At 39.2% G+C, this 17679-nt stretch overlaps 1 long non-coding RNA gene across 2 annotated transcripts in view; it reads left to right on the top strand.

The window, feature by feature from the left end:
* Positions 1–17679, top strand: part of LOC147824916 (uncharacterized) — a 187405-nt gene that overhangs the window by 158495 nt on the left and 11231 nt on the right. The window lies entirely within an intron of this gene.

The following is a 17679-nucleotide window of genomic DNA, read 5'->3' as shown; positions in this document are numbered from 1 at the left end:
TTATATTCCTACTTCCAGACCAAGCTCTGGAGGACTGCAAAGCCAAGCGGCCCAGCTATCTCATGACAGAGGAATCAGGAACCACCTTTAATTGTAAGAGAGACCCTATTAAAGCAAAATGTTCTTATGAGGCTCTTTACTATTGACTGATTTAAATACTGAGAATCACATCAGATTTGTTTTTACAAAAAGCAACAGTCATTTGTTTTTTGTTAAAGTAATGTTATATAGATTCATAAATAGATTTTAAGTTATAAAAATATTCAGTCAAATATGGTAAGGGTCTACATTCTCATGAAAAATTTACCTGTGTATGTAAGCTTTACAAATCCATGTTATTGGTATAGGGAGTAAAGAAAAAAATTTGTTCACCATTGGAAGTTTTTAAATGATTACCTAAACTCACCTGAGGTTTCTGTTCCCTGACTCTATAAAACAGCAACTCTAACCTGGCCATGATGGTGCACACCTATAACCCCAGCCCTCTGGGAAGCTGAGGCAGGAGTATTGCAAACTTGAGCCTTGCAACTTAGTGACTTAGTGGGTGATTTAGTGACTTAGGGAGACCCAGCCTCAAAATAAAAGGGCTGGGGATGCAGCTCAAAGCTCTGGGTCCAATCTCCAGTATTGCAAAAACAAAAAGCAAAACAGAACAACAAAAACACCTATGCTTGTGGAGAGCATCACTGAAAGCAACACTAAATGTTTTTGTTAAAGTAGTGGTGGAATGGTGCACAGAATTATGAAATGTGCCTGTGAAATGTGAAGCAGTTGATAATTTGCACAGAAGCATTAAAGAATCACCACACTGCTGGAAGGAGAATTTCTAACACTGTAAAAAAAAAAAAAAAAAGGTCAGCTTTAAGTGTTGCAGTCATAACTGCTATGTGGAGCCAAAGGGAATTTAAGAACAAAAAAGACAGGAGTCTGTGATTAGAGCCTATCCTGTAAGCCTAGGAGAAGAAATTTAGTATCGTGGAAGAAGACTCCAGTCGGGTAATGAAGACTTTTATTAAGTCAATCTTACTGGAAGGAAGACACTTTTACATTTTATGAAACTTTAGGCCTGTTTAAAGTCTGATTAAACAGGGCATAAAACCGACCAGGATTACAAGAGTTGACAAGGTCACATTTGGATGTCCTGAAATGAACTACACAAGCTGCCTCTCCAACCTATGTAGGATGGATATTCATTGATTTAAACATCTTGTTGTTTCTTATTTAATATTGCCTATATTTGTCATTGTGTGGAGGAGGAAATTTCTTTTTGAAAATTCAAGGTTGTACCCCCTCAGTACAAACTGGGTACAATACAGAACAAATACTATTTTATTCCCAGTCTCTCTATATATGATTAACTGTTCATCCCTAGGATCTGGACATTCGATGGCTGCTTTACTGTGCCAGTGTAACCCCTTCAGCACATCTCTGCAGTAGATACTATCCATGCATTATGGAAGAAGAAAGTACTCTGAGGTTATGGTCCTTGGTCAATCAGGGCCCATACCTTCCCAGTCAATGATTAATACTCTGTCCACAATCTCCAGTGGATTGTCTTTGTCCTCATGTCCAAGAATTATTGTAGACTACTGATGACTTGGCACTGTATTATATTCTTTACCTGTACCAGGGATTGATCTCAGGACCTTGCACTTGCCAGGCAAGTGCGGCGCCACTGAGGTACATCCCTGGCCCACTATATTATATTCTAGAAGGACATTGTGCTTTATGGCTTGGATAAGACTTTAGTATAAAAATATCTATACTTCTTTGATAGTTCTTCTATAAATACTTCAGGAGGAATGTATTTGGGTCACAGGTAGTGTCCATTAGAGAGCAGCGAATTACTACAGTATGCTGGATTTTCACTTCAGTTCTCATATAACTCTCTACTCATCTGACTGCTTTCTTATCTTTAATAGACTTTTTTAAATATGTAGAAGAATAAGGTGTACCTTGCAGGAGCACAACTAACACGCTTCACAATGATTGTGGTCCTAATGGAGACATTCCCCATCAATGAAATCCACAGAGCATTTGGTGGTGGACCAAGGTCCTTTCCCAGGCACAGTGTGATGTTCATGGGGACTAACTTTTATGGGCTTAGCTCAGGGTGTCCACACTGTTCTTTTGGAATGAAGTGTTGATTTTTAATGACTGTTGTAGCCTTGCTTACTGCTGAGTTGCAATGGGTGTTTCTCTAAAAAATATGGAGGTATATATTTGTTCATGCTAGATAAATAGAACAATCTTGACCACTTTACAGTTATTAATTTAGTATACAATATTTCCTTTGTGTTATATGCTTCATATCAAATTATAGTTTGAATGTGTTTGGGCCTTTTGTGAGTATTAAACTGGGTTGATATATGCTTATCTCACACATTAGGGAAAAGTCAATATGAAGGAAATTAAGAAACTCAGTAAGATCATAATATTCCTTTAGAATAAACATTCTGTACTAGTTGTCTCATTTTGTGCTATCCTCATCTGTGAAATTAGGTAATCCTTGTAGCATAACCTATCAATATTAACAATTATTTGTTGTTTGTATCACTCAATCTCTACTTTACACCTGACCATTCACTATAGCTTTAAAAAAATAGATTTAGGAATTGATTAATAAAATATAAAATGCTAGATCAACTTATAACCACTTTCAACCCAAATCCACCTTCTGGCCTCTTTGCAAAATTTCACTTTCATAGTGAGGTGTGTTGTCACATTAATTATGGTTAGATCCACTCCAACTACTCTTTTTTAAGGTTACTGAGAAATTTGGATGATAAGATGCTCTATTTCAGGGCCACTCATCATATTGCCTGACAAATGCTAACAATAGTTCACTGTGCTCTTTCTTTACTGAAGCCACCCAGCTCCTTGTCAACAGGGAAAGGTGTCAGAAGAATGTACCTCATATTACTCACCACCTTATTTAGTAAATGAATCAGAGTGCCAGGCTATAGATTACTTTGACTTGTGCTTCTATTTGTAGCTACTAGAACACCAGCTTGTCCAACCATGCCTGTTAGATCTCCTTTTAAAGAAGTCCAATATGAAAGAGGAAAATGGAGTAATTAGGAGAAAAAAATCTTCTCACACAAGCAAATGAATTTTTCTGCTTAATCACTTAAAATTAGGCATTAGACAAATATTTCTTCTGGTAGAAAGTATGTTCTGTTTCTCTTGCTAACTTTGTAACATCGATTCTAAGAGAAGCTAATTTGCACAGGACAAAGGGGATATTTATATTAATGAAATGCATGTATAGAACTGTTCCTTTCTCCGAATTAGTTCACATTTCCTTCCACACAAAGAAGGCATAAATTGGAAAGACATGAGTAATATTTTAGTATTATTTTGGGGAGCCACTTTACTAAAATCCTAGGAAGTTATACCAAAAAAGGACTGAAATTCAAAATTACGTTCAGTCCAACTAGCCTAAAGCCAATAACATACTAAAAGAGTGAAATAAAATATGTATTTGTTAACTTATTTCTGAAAATTTCTTGACAAAATTGATTAGCTACTATGGAGAAGATGGTAATTTTTAAAATGATAATCCCACCATTCTCTTTTTCTACAAAAGAAACATTTAGCTTGATTTTGTTGTCTGCCATTTTCCTTGTTCTAGTTTGTGTGCTATGTGGTCATTGTCATTTTCATTCTGTTGATGAAATGTGCCATATTATACCTTAGAAAAGGAAAATAATAGAAAAGAAAGGAAAAGCTCAGAAATAATCTGTGAATATAAATTGTTTCCATTCTTCACAGAGTATTTGCTTTGTGTAGAAAATACAGCAAAAATAATCTTTGTACCGGATTATGTGATATAAGCTGGTTTACTAACAGGATAACATCAGTTTAACTACAACGGCATTCAAATTGGCTATTAAGTTATGCTCGTGTAGACAGTGGCAATATGTTAGACAACTGTGAGAAGAAAAGGAAGCAGCACCGACAGTCTGTGGCCCCAAACAGGCCACTTCCATATGCTCTCAATGCCTGACAGCTTCACAGTCCAAGCCCCTACTCCTTCTCAGGGACACCCATATGGCACCACAGATTGAGAGCTTGCCTTCCCAAAGACAATCATACTTGCTTTGTGTTCTACAGCAATGAGTGTTTGTGAACAGTGATTCTTCATCTTATGGCAAAAATAAGCGTATGGATACTAATTATTCCACTTTCTTCAAAGGAGACATTTTTGGATCCTGAGAGTCTTGTATTAATTTTTCAGGAAGGAATTAGGTGCATGCATTGTAATTTAATATCAAATGGACCAGCTTTCCATTTATGCCCCTATTTTCTGGGCAATGCCAAGTGGTAGGGATTTAAGTTTGAAAAGATCCCACTCTTAAACATCTCGTCCTGTGATGAGGAGCCAGAAGGTAAGTGTGCTATTCTCACATCTAAAGTAAACAGTGTTGAATTTAATGGACATGTCATATATATAAGGAACTAAGGATTTTTCTGAAAATGATAACTGATTTCAGTATTGCTGGAGGCTGTGTTTACTTACATGTTGCAAAATTTGGGCTCTTTACGTTCATTTCTTTGCTCATTGAGCATTTCTTCAGACTCTTGAAACATTGGATGTCACCTGTTCTATTTGGCAGACATACTGGCCAATGGTCATTATTTTCATTTTAGCAGAGGGAGACTAACTAGCCTCTAAATTATATATAAAACGAGAAGAGCACAGAATACTTTCAACAAGAAGGATGTCCTTTCTCAGTAAGACATAAATAGTACGGCACAGTAGATTTTAAAGTAATCTGTTACTAAAAAAATCATTTAAAGAAATTTCTCACTTTCAATGGCTTTTTAAAAAGCCAAAACATTGATATACTGATGAATATTTACAATTTATGAAGGAAAAGAAATAAAATTCTAGAGAAATGTTCAACATCAACCATATTTGGTAAACTGAAAATACATGTAAATGATGGCAAAATAAAAAAACCCAGACTATTTTATTTCAAGGCTCAGGAAAAAGAAAAACAAATGTTAGCATATTTTCTTAACTAAATTTCCTGAGTTAACTTATTTCATATTTCTATCTCTGAGAATTTAACCCGATCTGGGCTTGAACTTATGATTCCCTTGCCTCAGCCTCCCACGTGCTAGGATTTCAGATATGTGCCACCACTGTCAGTTTATAAGCTTTTCCCTTTATTCTGGTCCCCCTCTCCCTTCTCCAGGACTCTAAGAAGCCTCTCTGTGCATCCCTCCTTCACCCTCCACCCCATGCCCCATGGGGCATGGCTTAATGATCTTCGTTTTTCTCCCTTCTCAGCTCCTGACAAATCTACAGGGATGTTCTAGCCTCAGGATCACCCCACTATCCTGTTCTGCATGTTCCCAGTTTCTTTCCTTTTCTTTTTTGTACTGGGGATTGAATTCAGGACCTTGCATTTGCGAGACAGACAAAGCACCACTGAGCTAAATCCCCGGCCCATTTTCCTAGTTTCTAGGTTTTCATTGCATCATGGCTCTAGATCTGGTGTCTCCCTTGTGATGGGCAGAAATGAGGGAAAAGACCAGGGGGAGAGTGACAGCCAGGGTACGACAAATCTGTTAATGCTTTCCATATAAAAATATGTGTGGTATTGAATGTCTTCGCTCTGGGAGGCTGAGGCAGGAGGATGGTAAGTTCAAGCTCAGCTTGGGCAATTTAGTGATTTAGTGAGTGCCTGTCTCAAATGAAAAATAAACAAGGGCTGGAGATGTAGTTCAGTGTAAAGGTTCCAGGTTCAATCCCCAGTACAGCAAACAAACAAACAAAAAACAAATTTAAAATTTAAATTTAAAGTATTTAAATACAGAAAACATTAATCTGAGAGGGAAAAGTGAGAGTTTTTACATTGACTCATATAATCTTAGGGAAAACTGAATATAGTAATGACATAAAGATGGGTTAGAATTTATAATAAAAGGACTTGGGACTCCAGTAGTCTATCAGTTGTCTATTAAAATATATGAATACTCTGATAGGGAAATTATTCTAGAGACTGCGCTAATGTTAACAATCCTATCTCACACCTTTTGGTAAATATCTGCAAATGCTGTTGCCTGTGCTCCTGAGTGAAATGACAAAGATTTATCCCTTTAGACCTATCCCTTTAGAGCTATCCCTTTAGAGCTATCCCAGACCATATCACTGAATTCAAGTTGGATATCATTCCATGTTTTTAGTTTGTTTCAAAGTTAATCATGACTTCTCTTGGAAATCACTACTTATCATGAAAGTATACCCTCAGTCTTGACTATTAGCATGCACCATCTATTTTCACCTTACAGCAGACTAATTAAAACCTGATCACACCTCCCTCAGGTATGAAATGCTGTGAACAACTACACCAGGTATGATTTGTGAAACACAGTGTAAAACGTGCACTGAATCATTTGTCCAAACCTCTGTTGCCTGCAAAGAGCTCTTACATACGTTGCCTAAGTGACAGATAACTTCTCATTTTCTTTTAGAAGTAATTAGTCTTATAAAGCCACAAGACCAGAGCAGTGTTTGTATACTGCCTGTGGCTCTTCCTGATGAGCTGGTGACACCATGCTTTTTAATAAGCCCAGAATTTGACATCACTGTCCCTTCGTCTCAAAAAGAGCAGAATTATCTTCTCCCTGAGGGCACTCGAAAGCGTGATGCACTCTGAAGCAGTTACATGAGCTAATGAACTGGGAGAGGAGAAACACCATCAACCAGACACCAGAGGCAAGCAAAGTTTCTTCCCACATCAAAATAAATCTTCAAAAATAGTGCATTTGATCCACAGCAAGGGTCCTAACTTCAACTCCAGTGATTTAAGTAAAATGTTCTTGGGTGAGTGGCCAAGGCAGGTGCACAGTCAGGAACAGAGAGAGGCAGGGGCAAATGGCCTCATCTGCAGTCTCAGCCCTTCAGAATGGTACAAACTCCATGAAACACGCAGCAGAATATGTGGCCCCCACCGTGTCCAAAACTCTGTGTCTCCCCAGGATGCTTGCTTTTGACTCCCTGTCCCTCCTGCCCAAGTGACTAGAGATGAAAAAGGCACCCACAGATGGAATCCTAAGGTCTGCCTGAGATCCTGGCCTCCTAACCACACCTTCAAAAATCTTTGTCACCTTATGCAAAAGGACTTAGGGAAGCTCAGATAATCTGGTCTTTTCTCAATATCCAGGAGATTTAGGCAAAAACATATATATTTTATTTCATTTTCTGATATGAATTGCTTAGATAAATCTCAAAAAAAGAAATCAATCCAAGATCTATTTGCTGGAGGCCCCTCTAGGTTTACAGTTTTTCATTTCTATGTGAAAACCTTCATTGCAACTACTTCTCTTTGAACTCTGAGAATGGAGAATCCTGAAAATCTGACAGTTGGTGGCAATTTATGTAACTTGTTCTATTACTGTTGGCAGACTGTGGGAAAACTTGGGGATAAAAATCTGAATCTATAATGTACATACATACACATATATATATGTATGCAGATATTTATATCTCTATGTGTTTAACAGCAGTGAAGGACAGAAATGGCAGAGCATTGGGACTGCAGAGGGACTCAGAAATCATTCACTGTATGAGACTTTCCACTAAGATTTAATCCTACATTTTATTCCTTAGCTATGATTTCATTTTTAACTCTCAGACAGTGGACACTGTCTCCTTCTGTATCTCCCGTCTGCCTCTCTCCCCTTTTCCCTGGTATTGCCCTCAGGGGCGATCCCTACCCTGCTCTGTCCATCTCTGTTTCTGTCTGTCTCTACCACCGCTATCTTTTGAGTTCTCCTCCCAGCAGCCTCCCCACAGGCCTGCTCAAGTCCCCTGTTTATTTGGCTGCTTCTGAGATGCCTCAGGCTCTTCTAAGTCTTCTTGTCATTCTTATTCCAGCCCCAAGTCCATGTCTGGGAGCCTCAGGGTCACAGCTGCTTCCTCCTTTGGACTCCCTGCACCTGACTCATGGCTGGCCTCCCCCACATCCAGGAAGGCAGGACTGTCTCCTCCCAAAATGATGGCAACAAACATTTGCAAGTTTGCAATATGCTTTGGTTTCAGAGAGGCCTTTGCATACCTTCCATCATTGTAGCTGCCAATTATGTACATGAGGAAACCAGACTGTTGCAGTTATTGGTCTCATCACACAGGCCACGTAGTGGTCTGAGGCTAGCAACAGGCTCAGGTTCCTAAGGAGCAGCTTAAACCTACCAGACACCGATGAATGTGAGGCGCATGGCTTGCTCCTTTCTGTCTCCCTCGAGCACTGGTAGCTGGTTGTAAGGATTTGTTGGTTTGAATTTCGGAAGAAGGTGAATAATAAAGAGGTGAATGAATGGGAGGTCTTTACTCAGTCTCACCTCATGCCACAGGTTGTGAGGAGAGCCTGATGCAGAGGTATAGTGGGGGGAATCCCTTGGAAGGAGGTGAAGTTCCTGAGGTCAGGAACAAGTATCTTTTTATAACTCTGTTTCTTAAACAAATTGGGACATAAATGTATACAATAGCAGCAGAGCCCAGAGAAATCTGGGTGTGAACTGACTCATATAGTTTCCTTGTTCTTTCAAGAACTTATAGATGCTCTTCAAAATTGATTGGGATCAAATATACGTATTGTAATGAAATGGAAATGGATTTGTGACAAACTCTGTAAATTAAAAGTTTTCACTAACTCTGTTAAAGTATTCACTAATACTAAAATATTCACTAATTCTGTAGTTCTGTTAAAGTATTCATTTTTTTCATAATTCCTCTTATGTTTTATAATTCCCATATGCCACCATCTCTTTAGCTTTCCTTATAGTTCTTTAATACATTATAAAGTGGGAAATAATGAGTGTCATATAAGAAAAACTCATATTTTACTGAACACAAGAAGCCTTGGCTCAAGGAAAATCAGAAATGAGAAAGGAAGAGAGAATGCACAGATCCTGACCCTATAGAGGGGACCTGTTTTGCTGATACAGCCCAGTCACAGGTTCTGAACTGTCTCAGCACACAAAGCCTATGAATGCAGACTCAGACATACAGGAGTAGGTGACCAGCCATCCTGGATCAGCACTGGAAGTCCTGTGTTCTGGGAAACTTTTCAGTCCCAAGCTAACTGGGAGAGCTGGTCACCGTGTTAAAGAAACATCCAAAACAATGGCCACAAGGGTGTTAAAACTAGTGAAGATTTCCACTTTACCAAGTGGTTTACCAAGCATCATTACCCAGTGGCCTCACTCTGAATACAGAAAGGTTAAGATCTACCCTTGCTTAGAGAAAAGACTCTTGTTGCAGTTCTGTCAATACATCTGGAATGCTGCTCGTGAAATTCAATCTTTTCCCTCTCCTACTCATGGCTGTGTGTTGTTCGGAAAGTATGCATGAACTGAGAAGTATGTGACTCGTGCCCACGTCCATATCCTTGGTGCTTAGAGTCCAAGGTTAATATTATTCGCCTTAGCCTGAGGTCATGCAAACATTATAGATGACAGAATCAATAACCGAGGGCACACTGCAACAGGGTGGTCTCATCCTGAGGAGGCACCAGAGTCCCTGGTTCTGATTTTTGGTACAAGGGTTATAAGGGACCCGGACTTTCCCTTTCCATATTAGAAAAAAATAGTTGCCTTTTCTTTAGGTCTTTAAAAATGTATATTATATATGCAATGTATAAATTAGCATATATATTTAAAATAAAAATATATGCTCAGAACTGACAGCAGACAAAGATGAACAGAAGAGTCCTCCAGTTGTCAGTCTTTATCAAAGCAAATTTCTATCCTTTTTGCCTTTCCAAGTACCACATCTCCGATTACATTTTTAAATTAAAAAAGTGAACACTTGTCACTTTCTATTCTTTAATGATTAAATGTCTTATATCCTTAGGCAAGTCTTGAGAAATACACATATACTATGATGCCACTCAATAAGTTTAAAATGCTCAAGACATTACTAAATACAGTGAGATAGACATCTATGTCTAATACACATACATCCCTAGCTGTTTACATATGTGTGTATGTATATATACCGATGCACATGTATATATGAACAGGTTTATTATCTACACATGCATGGGCCACACAGAACAGAGGTTGCCTCTGGGACTAAGTTGGATACTGAGTTCTGGGAAAGGTTGGAAGGAAGAGTACTCTCCCCTCCTGGATCCTTTCACAGTTACACGCCGTCTGACCACATTCTTTATCCCCTCCTCTGCCATTTACTCCTCTTCTCCAAGAAGCATCAGACATCAGGCCTGTGGCCAGGCCTGATGGTTCAGGGTGAGCTCTTTCAAGCTACACAACTTAGGTTTGAATCTTGGATCTGCCATCTTTTGCTGGTGTGATCAAGACACCCAGGTTCTTCAAGCTCTGTGCCTCAGCTTGCACACTGGAAAGTAGGGCAACAACAGTACCTCCTTCATAGGTTGTGATCAGTGCTAAGGTGATGCACACACCTGAAAGCGCTGTTTGTGGCTGACATGAGCTCCTGGGGTATGGTCCCACTAAAGGCCTCTGTGGAAACTGGGCTAGAATTGCTGGTTTACCTTGAATGAATGTAAGTTGCATAGACCAGACTGCAGCTTAGCTGAGGGCAGGAAACATCTCATCAGTCTTACCTTTAAGTGCTCAGGGGCTGGTTGAATCATTTAACGTTATTGGTAATTATTTATTTACTCATACATGATCATTAAGTCCTGTTATTACCAGACCCTGGGGCAGATGCTGGGCCCTCTGCAGTCAGCAAGAGTGTAACACACTTCCTACAGCATAACCCTCAGGAACTCAGACTCTGGAGCTGGCCAGCCTGCCTCTGCCTCTGGATACCACCGATTCCATTGTGTGACCTTGGGCAAGGTGCTTAGCATCTCTGAGGCTTATAGTGATCATTTGCAAAGGACAGTAATACCCTCCACCTCCTACAAGTGTGAGCACCAAGAGATAAATCACATAAAGACAGCTCAGCACAAGTACCTAATGTGTGCTAAGTACTATAGAGACAGAGCTGTTATTTTTTTCATTACCATCTAGGTATTTGATACTGGTTTTTGAAAAAATGATGAATTCTTACCTTTGAAGACAATAATTTTACGTTTACTGACCTATCTTTAATTACTATATTTGCAAAAGACATTTCTCACAATCAAAACAGGTAATGTGTATTGTTAAAATTTTGAAAATCGTTTTAGTGAAAAAATAGTTCCAGTCATGTGGTGAAAATATCTTCAAGTCTAGGTTAAAATGGTATTACAAAAAAGACAGTGTATTATTAGATAAAGGGTTTTTCATTAACTTCAGTTTTCCCCAGGAGATTCACACATACAAGGGTGATTGAAAAATAAGGTGAATGGCCAGGGTTTTAGCTTAGTGGTTCCGCCGCCTGCCTTGCAAGCCAAGGACCCGGGTTTGATCCCTGGTACCAAAAACAACAAAACAAAAAAAAAAGGTGAATGCTGTAATTTTTTTAAATTACAATAAAAGACACATGGTTACTAACTCCTCTCAAGATACTCCCTTTCACTTCAAACCCTACTAACTTATCTCATCTTCTTGCCATTGTGTGAAGCAGTTAGAGAAGTCCCCTTTCTTGAGCATCTTGACAGTGAATGTTGCTTAGTGCCATCCAACAGAAAGGCAGGCTCATAAAATCATTACAGTGTACCCTCATCCATCTTATTCACAAAATCTGACACCATGCAACTCTGGCTCTTCCCTGAAGTCAAAATAACCATAAAAGGTAAAGAGTTCGAATCAGTTCAGGACATCAAGGCAGCCAGTGCAACTAAAGAGACTCACAAAAGAGGACTTCCAGAACTGCTTCAGAGAGTGGCAAGAATGATGGGCTAAGTATGTTTAAAGTGAGGGTGAGTATGTTGAGGTGATTAATGGCAATGTGTCTTTTACTGCAGTAATTTTAATAAAAGTAAACATTTACTGTATTTTTTGATCACATCCCATATTAGCATGGTAGTGGGAGTCAGAAAAATACATACTTAGGAACCTCTTTCCCATAATAATAGTAAAGTCATGATAAGTTTCAAATGCTCTACACGACATCACTTTTGCATTTTTTTTGTTTTGTGCCTCTGACATGAACTGGAAAAACTATTATTTTAAATTTCCATTTGGATGTAGCCAGTTCAATGTCCCTTTGAAAGATAATATAGTCCTTGCTCGAAATCATTCCCTTGTCAGTTCCCTTAAAAGCAAAGGTAAAGAGAGAAATTTAAAATAAGAATAGAAAATAGCCATCCGTTTCATATGAACAGTGGGTGAATGGGACTCTATTTTGATGATACACTTCTAGACAAAAGCATTTACAGATGGTATTTTTTTCTTCTTTCATAGCTAAAGGTTTTTCAAAATAGATTTGCAGTATTTCTAGAAGAGCTGAGAGCACCAAAAATGTCCACAGGGATCAAAATTGACTAGTACTAATGGGAAACCAGTTGTAACTGTATTTGAACAGGAAATTTCTTACTGTAAAAATTAAATATCTATTAATCAATACGTATTTTTTTCTAATAGAAGGGAAATTATATTGAACATTTTAAGTTCCAGTTTTAATTATCTTTCTGACTATTTATCCACCTACCTACTTATCATCTATCTACCTATCTATCTAGGTATCTCTCAGTCTTTTGAATATCTCCTCATCCCAGGTTTTGTGTCATGTACAGGCATACTAATTTTTACCTATGTCTTGGCATCTTTGATTGTAGAATATAATAGATGATAACCTAATCTTCCATGCAATCTACCACTGAGGTCCCCCACAAGATTCTATTCCATATGTCAACACTAGGTAACATTTATAAAGCCATTACTCACTGCAAGTGGGTGTCATTAGTTACAGTTTTGCCTTGTGTCACCCAAAATCCTGCTGAGGTAGGTAGCCTTATTCCTGTGTCACTCTCCAAGGCATAGAGCACACCTTGCCCAATGTCCTGCATCAATGTGAGACTGCAGGGACAGTCCCATGACCCTGGAGAATGAGAGGCCTTGGAACAGATGAGTGTTGGCAAAAGGGAAGGCAGAGTGAAGACCGCTGTAATATATAGAACACAGGTGATCAGGGAAGAATAGTGTCACTGGTAGGGACAACAAGGAGCCAGGGACTGTTCGTGAGTGGTGGTAACTGTCACTCTGCTTTATTACAATCCCAAGATGCTCGTCATGGCCCACACACTGTGTGGTTCCTATTCTAGTGAACATCTTCATTTAATTCTTACACAAGTCCTATGAGGAAAATAATGATTTTGGCCATGGACATATTACTTTTGATATGGCCCTGACACAAGCCAGGAAAAATAGCCAGCAATGAGGAAGACAAGGTCTGAGCAGGAATAAAACATGTGGCAGTCCTTCAAATCCATTCTCAGAATTGGGGTTGTGGGGAGAAAGAAGGGAGAAACAGGTAAAGACGCCCAGAGGCGAGGGCCCAGCTCAGACACCTATGGAGGTAGAAGGCTAAAGAAGAGTTGCTAGCAGGGTCAAAGGAAAGGGAAGTTATGAAGATCAAACCTCATGAAACCAGTCTTTGCTCTCCAACACAGTAACATTAAAATTTTGGTAGGGAAGGCAAACAGTAGGGGTGTCTTTAGTCATAGAATCTCCATTTGTGGATGCAGAAGAAGAACATTGTAAGGTGGGGAGGGAGGAAGCAGAGGAGAGGAACAGCAGACCTCAGGGAGGCAGGGCCAGGCATCTCTGAAAGTAATTGTTCTTGGCCATGATGGTTACAAATCATAGAATGTACTTCCAGGAAATGGGGGGAAATCTTTTGTGGCTGGAAAGGAAGTTACATAGATTTGAAATTGCTGAGTTATGAGAACATGTGGAAAGTACAGGGGAGGTGGCTGTTCAATGCTCTGCCTCTTGGACACAGGAATTCATAAATTTCAAGGTCAAATAGTCCAGGAAATATGATCAGAGTTGTGTATTTCATTACATTTTTCTTGCAACACTCTCTTCGGATTCGATCACCCCTAGATTAAATTGGGGTTCAAAGAATTACAAAGGAAATAAATAATTAGCTGACATATTTGGTAGTTTGTTATAATGAAATAGGGAAATAATCCAATGCTAATCATCTCTCTGGGGCCGAGAGGACCAGCACATCCCCAAATGCTCTTTCTGTTGTGAATGGACAAAGACCTGCTCAATTGATCTCTTGGAGAGTGTCACTTTGTTCTCGTCACAGCAAGAGTTCAGAGTCACCCAATGTGGACCCCTCTGGAAGTCAACTCCAAACTAAGTTCAAGCTGAAGAGGACGAGTCCCACATGGCAAGAGAGCAGTGAGAGTCCTGTACTGCAACCTGTGGAAATCAATTTTGAGGGGAATCACTTGGAAGGGCCCCCAAAGTCTGACGTCTGCAACTTTACTGATGACCAAGATAGGCAAGGTGCAGAAAGGAGGGGAAGAAGGGGGAAAGAGGTGAAAGATTGGAGGAAGCAGAAGAAAGAACCCCAAGGACACTGAAGGCAAAATTGAGTGTGTCTGAGTCTCAGCAGTTGGGCTAATTCATACAGCCAAGCAGGCCAACACATCTAGCGTTTAGGACTAATTTTTGTAGCTCCAAATAGTTGGACACCAATGTCTTCACAAATAGGCTATTTGGACGGGTGAAGCAGGTACTTCCTAAAAAAGTAAAAGCCAACCTCTGCAGTATAGGTATGCCACTAGAACAACCAGAGTTTGTAACCCCTGGATGCTTGTCTAATCTGCTTTTTGCTTGATGGGCAGAAAGCACATAGCTCTGAGCATCCAGGAATCACCTGTGAGGTGCCTGAGAGTTTTCTGCTTTGGAAAAGACAGACAGGTGGAAATAAAAAAAAAAATTCAGACACAAACATATGAAAGGAGAAAGGAATAAGGGAGAGGAAGGGAATGAGGGAAAGGGGAGTGGAGAACAAAAGAGAGATTAAGAAGAAGGATTGAAACTAAGTTCTGCAAGATCTAAAGTAAAGACCCAGGGCACAGGAACACTGGCTATGACTTGCTTCCAGAGAAAGGATAGCTTGGTCCCTGAATTGCAAGGGGATGCATAATAACTTACATGACTAATCTCTATCACAGATGACCTTATTTATTGTTAAATCTGATTCATATTAAGAAATAGTCTGACAATCCAACATGGATTTGAGAAGTCCCTGATTCTATACTGTTTCAACATATTTAAAATATGTACTACATTTAAAATACACTTTAATTTGAAATTCTTTTAGGAATACTTTCAAAATATGACAAACTTATGCAGTTTTTAACTTTGAATATAAAATCTTCAAGCATGATCATTGAAAAGAAGTCATCATATTAAATAATATGAAGTTTAAACAAAACAGATTCCTCAGCTAAACTCTCCCAGGTGTCCAGAAAGGGCAGAGGCTTTCCAAGTTCCCCACACAATCTCTAGATCCCTCTTCAGAGCTACCTGTCTCAGCCCCTGGGAAAAATTGTCTTCCCAATGGCTTTCCACACTTGATGAGAAAATTGAAGCAACCTAAGGTGAGCGATGGTAAAGGTACTAACTCTAACCCTAACTCTTCACAGGTTACCTCAGAAGGTTTAAATCAGCCCTTGAAAACAAATTTAAAACAAAGCTAAAATTTTTCCCTCTAGGCATTTAGAAGTCTGATACTCACTTTCACCACCCCTCTAATCTAATAAAAGTCTCATGAAAATGATTAAAACACAAATTATGCTTCTATAAATTATATTTATAAAAATAAAAAGTGTCCAATTAAAACTTTTTATAGGCTATCACCAATATAAAATGAATACTTTAAAATTTCTCTGAAGTTATATGCTAATGTTTGATATTTATTTTATATTTGTTGTTATAAATATTTATTTTAATTAAAAGCTTCAAATGTACATATCAGGCAACTTGTAATTTTTAAATCAGGAAAACCAGTTATTAAGTGTTTTTTTAAAAGCTTTTTATTTCCTATAGGCTATGGGGTTGGGATTATGAATTATAGAATAGTAAGAAGTCTCCAGGACTTGGAAAAATGGCGATCCCAGGAGTGCAGAAGTGTCTGGTGTTTTCTATGCTGATCTGGTGACAGCTACACTATAGAGAGTTACAGATGTCCCCCCTGTCCAGTGCCTGACAAATGCCCCCCACTGCTGCTCTGGGGGCCAGGAGGCATAACAACCCTGGCATGTATAAACTCATACTAACAAAATATACCTTGATGAAGGTCTAAATTGAGCTCCAAATGAATATACATGCTGGAAAAATCTAGCTTTGTAACCAATAGTAAAAAATTGTCTCCAAAATGAAACAGGTGCCTCAGTTCACACTCATCTTGAGACACACGCCTCAAAGTTTAAATGTTTCAAATCAAGGGAATTGACATTTTTATGGTTGATAACAAACTATAAATTTGTCTAGGGGAAGAAATCACAAAATGTTTGACAAAAGAGCTGTGATAAGAGATAAAGAACACAGTATTCACTGTCTAAAGACCCAGAGGGGAGACACAGCTTGTCCCTGATCCCACATTTTCAACTATGTGTGCTATGATTATAGTTATAAACAATGGATACTGTGTCGGCATGCAGAAAAACAAACAATAGGTCTTTTTCTGAATGTATCTGTGGGAAGAACATACAAATTAGTCAACAAGGGAACTGAAATGATCCTTGTATTCTTTGTAAAAATAATACTTTAAGGTTCCTTTGCAAGAATGTCAGTATTCTTTCCCACTGTGCATCTTATTTTCCTTCATTCACTATAGAATTTTTTCCCAACTTGCACCTGGTTTGACCAGCAGTCAGCTGGCTTCTGAGGATTCTCCTCATTTTATTCCCCTCAGCCCCCAGAGACTCTGGACAGCTGCACAATTGTGCTCTCTTTAGTTATAAATGCAAGCTTGTGACATCCTCTGCTTGATTCAGTTAAATACGGAATTAATTGAAATCAATTCAACTATTCCCCAGTGCTCACCCGCTGAAAGCAGTCCTGGCCTGGCAGCAGGGAGGGAGAGAGAAACAGAGAGAGAGAGGGAGAGGGAGAGGAAGAGGGAGAGGGAGAGGGAGAGGGAGAGGAGAGGGAGAGAAAAGAGAGTCCTCAGGAAGCTTACAGTCTACCGCGGGGGTATAAGATACAGCATGTATATTCATTTGGAGCTCAATTTAGACTTGATGAAGGTATATTTTGTTAGTATGCATTTATACATGCAAGGCAGACCGTGTGCTTTTTACCATAGGAGATGATCATGGAGAATTTTATTAGTTTACAGGAAAAGAGATGGATAGAAATGTCATAAAACTAGAAAATCCTGAACGACTTTGAGGTGAAAGAATTTTGCGGCTGGAGGTGGGAGATGGACAGTAGGGGCAAAGGTACTGAGTCTACCAATAAGTCATCTAGATTAAATGGAGCCCAAAATGCCCATCTGAGAGGAGTGGGAGACACAGTACAGAGAGAATCAGAAGTTCTTCTAGATGGACCCATAAAACCCTGGAGGGTGGAGAACCCTTGCAAAGCACCTAAATGAATGCCTTCACTGTAGAGAGGAGAGCTCAGGCCACAGAGGGGCAGTGACAACTGTAGATGATGGTGGAGAAAGTGGCCCACATCAAACTAATGTAGAGCGAAGTGGAAATCCAGTGGGAGAATGCAGCGGTCTGATGAAGGCACCATGGCAGGGAGGGAAACTGTGCGGTCAGATAACATGGAGATTTG

Source organism: Heterocephalus glaber, unplaced genomic scaffold (genome assembly GCF_053883595.1).
Source record: "Heterocephalus glaber isolate CG9 unplaced genomic scaffold, H.glaber_assembly_v1.0 deba00001524, whole genome shotgun sequence".
Classification (NCBI taxonomy): Eukaryota; Metazoa; Chordata; class Mammalia; order Rodentia; family Bathyergidae; genus Heterocephalus; species Heterocephalus glaber.
This window is presented reverse-complemented; position numbering and strand designations above follow the sequence as displayed.